Source organism: Sinocyclocheilus rhinocerous, unplaced genomic scaffold (assembly GCF_001515625.1).
Source record: "Sinocyclocheilus rhinocerous isolate Xijiao unplaced genomic scaffold, SAMN03320098_v1.1 scaffold720, whole genome shotgun sequence".
In the NCBI taxonomy this organism is placed as follows: Eukaryota; Metazoa; Chordata; class Actinopteri; order Cypriniformes; family Cyprinidae; genus Sinocyclocheilus; species Sinocyclocheilus rhinocerous.
The window spans coordinates 577,323-581,528 of record NW_015653468.1 but is presented as its reverse complement, the minus strand read 5'-3'; the positions used below and the strand labels follow the sequence as shown (position 1 = coordinate 581,528).

At 35.5% G+C, this 4,206-nt stretch overlaps 1 protein-coding gene across 3 annotated transcripts in view; it reads right to left on the bottom strand.

Moving 5' to 3' along the window:
* Window positions 1-4,206, bottom strand: part of LOC107716038 (interferon regulatory factor 2-like) — a 28,518-nt gene that overhangs the window by 1,979 nt on the left and 22,333 nt on the right. The window lies entirely within an intron of this gene.

Sequence of the window (4,206 nt, the reverse complement as noted above, 5' to 3'; positions counted from 1 at the left end):
TGCTGTCACTAAAGTTTATAAATTGCATTTCTTGCCAGTGTTTAATCATTCAGCGCTCGCGCGCTCTCCTGGAGACTGCGCTCACGCACACTCAAAGCGCACACACATAACGCCAGGTTCACACATACTCCGTTCGAAGTGCGTATTTTTACAGCGCTCATGTTAACGGATTTTAAGCGTTCACACTGCACACGGCTGCGGTCCGGCAGTGCGTTCCATAAGCAGTCTGCAGCATTGCAGCGATTGATTCCACACCGAATTTGCTGCATGCGCTGAACTAAAGTGACAGCTACATGTTTTGCGGTAAATATGAAAACGAAAATGTAGTAATTAATTACACCAAAAATACATGTAATAAAAGTCTGCTGTGTTTCACAGTCAACGCATATGGCTTTTTGGCTAGGTTTAAAGGAAAAGAGCACTTTTAGATAAACAAGGCAATTATAGATGGCACTCGTGGAGGTAGGAAAACAACGTTTATGAACCGCGGGATTGCTTGCAATAAAGATTTAAATGCAAAAGAAAAGGCAAACAAAAATGCACTGCATGATCGAACATTTAGGTGAGATAAATATATATTTTTGAAAATGTCTAAAAAATGCTCCCCTCCACCCCTCATATAAAAAAAAATCCCCTCTCACAAGAGTCACCTAAGAGGGAAATTCCCCCCATTATACACACACACACATATATATAACTTATACACACACACACACACATATACATTATATATTATAATTATATTTATTTTAACTAATTTTGTTCATTATTTGTTTATTTAACTTTTATTTATTATAATAAAATGTTTTTATTTATTCATTATAATGTATTATATTTTAATTCATTTTTGTTGATTTTAAACTAGTTGATATTCATTTTAATAAAATGTTTTTATTGACTTACTTACATATTTACTTTACATTTTTTATTATTTATTTGTTTGACATTTTTTGAAAGGATTTTCTCTAAACTCCCTTCCTGACCCTCTCAGTCTAGGTTCATTCCCTCTCAGTCATTATTTAAATAACAAAACTGTGAGAATAAAATTCACGGCTTTGTAATTAAAAACAAATAAAAAAATAAAGCACTTAAAAAAAAAAAAAAGATTGACCTGCATGTCATGTCATTTTTAACCAACATCAGAAAATCATGAACATGAAAATAAACATGACAAAAAGTCTGGTAATCTCTGCTGATGTTAAGTGTCTTCCTCAAGAGCACAAAGGTGATAGTTTACACTTGCAATCTGTCAATTTTCTACCAGGAACTAACAGTATATTTTCATGAATTACAACCTGAGGCCATGTCATAAAACACACACACTTCCTTGTGTTCAAATTACGATAATCCCGAATTGCATGAAGAGCGTTATCGCCCACATCTCGAGGGGCCCCACCACACAGCTCACCACCATCAGTTGCATTTCCTCTCTGACACTCAACTTCATGCCTTTGATTGTTCTCTCTAGAAACTGCTGCGCTGCCTGTAAGACGTTTGCTTCATACATCTCAACTGTGTTTAGACTGATAACTGGCACATAAAACAGTCTGTCTAACAGCACTTAAAATGAATGATTATTTATAGCTTCTATTGTTTTTACTGACAGAATTATGGCGGCAGACTGGCTATCATCGGACTGCAGGATCTGCTGTCTTCCTGGCATCATGTGAGGGCAAATTTATCACAAAAAGTGTAGAGTCTAACATTAAAGTCAAACATTAAGTTCTTAGATTTAAAGTAAGTTCTGACAAAAAAAAAAAAGAGACCATGATACCATTTTTATGTGAAAATAGTATTCATGTTCAAAGAAAAATCTGCTCAATATATATAAAAATAAATAAAACAATAATATAAAATATGTGAAATATAGAAAATTAATATCAAATAAAATATGCAGTCATTAAAAATGAATTAAAAACACTCATTGCTCTTGGACAAATTTAGTAAATTTGGTAACTTTATTCTTGTATGACAATATATCGTAAATACTAAATTAAGTTGTTTTATTTCTCTTTTATTATTACTATTTTTTTTTAATTTAATATATTTATTTGATGCTGTTGTATAATAAACTAAGAAAAAAAAGCATGTCTAAAAGGTACCATTTAATTTAAAGCCTACAGCAATTACAATGGTAAGATTATGAGAAACTTTTCAGGGTGTTAATATCCTGCCATGAAGCAAAATTCCCCTCCCTCGAAGCCTAAATGACATTTTAATCAGCAGTCAAAACTGACAGCGGTCTTCTGGGCTACAGTAACTCTATGGGTGAATCAGAGATTCAGGTTTTCTATTTCAATAGTTTTCTAACAAGCCGCAGCACATTTACCGGAATCAGCGAGAAGCGTCACGTCACTGCTTGCTCTTTCTCTTTTCCCCCCCCCGTCTTGTTTTGCATCAGAGTTCTGAGGTACAGGAACCGAAAACAGGGGGTTGAGAGTGTCTACCATGTAAGATTTACCCAGATGCATGCTGGAACTTACATGTGTGGATAGATACTGTGCGCTAGTAAACGGGAACTAGGAAAAGCCACAATCTTTCAGGCATGAAACAATAAATCACAAGACCTGGCATTTTGAAAATCAAATTGAGTTTTATAGCTTTTAGTCCAAGTCTGTAGCTTAAAACTCGTCTTTTAGCAGATAAAGCCATTTAAAATGTATTCTTCCTTTTCCAGAAAAAAAAAACTGACCAAAATATTATGACTCGTGCATATACAAACTTTTATCCAATTAAATGTGCTCTAGGATGATAATTACATAATTTGAGTAGCAAGTAGCAAAGCATGTTCAAGTAAATTATGCATAAAATGCACCTTTACAATCAATTTTTTTGCAAAATTGCCAAAATCAACTCCATCTTTTTATCCAGTCCTTTGCCTAAAAAATGCATTTCCTTATTAAAGTAAAAATGCTTGTTCATATTCTGTGTGTATCAGTTTGTATAATATGCTACAGTTGATTTATATAATCTGGCACGCTTGTACAAGACTAAATGCAAAACTTTAAGCTCAGGAAATGGCCCCCGATACTAGTTTTCTCAAAAACAGCTGTGACATCACTAGAGACAATCACAGGCCGGACTGATCGTGCAAAAAGCCAAAGTGAGCGAGTACTTAGACTTATTAGACTATCAAGTAAAAACTGCAATGGGAGGTGAAAACATTTGCACAAGCACTGACAGCGTTTGATATATTTGACCCTCAGAGTGGCAGAGTGAGAAAACAGCCTGTGAAAACTTGCTCTGCAAAATTCAAAAGCACAAAAAAAATCCTTCACAGGCTCTGGATCAGTGCTCTTCTAGAAACGTACTCTATGCATGCATGCAAAAGCACATTTTTGGCACTGCATGCATGTTAACCTGCATATTTGTGTTATGTCGGTAACAAACCTTTGTACAGAAGAGCTTCCTTTAAATGTCTGAGCCACTAAACTGAATGTTGCTATTCAGGCAGCTGCTATAAACATGTATACAGTAGCTCGCTCAGCAAGATTCTCCTCAAACTGTTGCATTTGCTGTAGTTGACCTGAAAGTCAGCACATGTGCAAGCAATTTATATGATAGTGCCTCTTGTGGTGGCAGAGAATGCAACACGCACTAATTTTAAAGGAACAGTTCACCCAAAAATGAAACATTTGCTTAAAATTTACTCTCCCTCAGGCCATCAAAGATGTAGATGAGTTTGATGTGGGGTATGAGTGGTTATGAACGAATGAATGAAACGCATTTGTCCGTGTTTCACTCCGTCTCGAAACGCGCTCGCGGAAAGCACTTGAGAAACAGTGTCTCTTCCGCGGCTCGGTAAGCTTTCAACTCGTTTTTTTTAGTCTCAAGCAAGTCTGTACGACATTTACGTTACATGATTTGACTGATTTTTACGTAGAAAGGGCGACAGCGCACCGCATTAAAAGAAATGATCATTCATGTTTTCATAACCGCTGGCCAAATTAAAAAACGAAACTAAAATTAAATCATCTTTGAGAGCAAGGGGGCCCCCTGGTGTCTCGGGGGCCCTACGCAGCTTGCATATTTTGCCGTATAGGGAGGATCGGCTCTGAGTATACTGTATAAGTAAGTGTATTGAAGTTTAGAAGATAAACACATTTCAAGTGCATTAATGCACATAGTATATATTATAGACTAAATACATTTAAATATACATTAACAAATGTAATTTTGGAGAACACACTTAAGTTGAAATTAAAA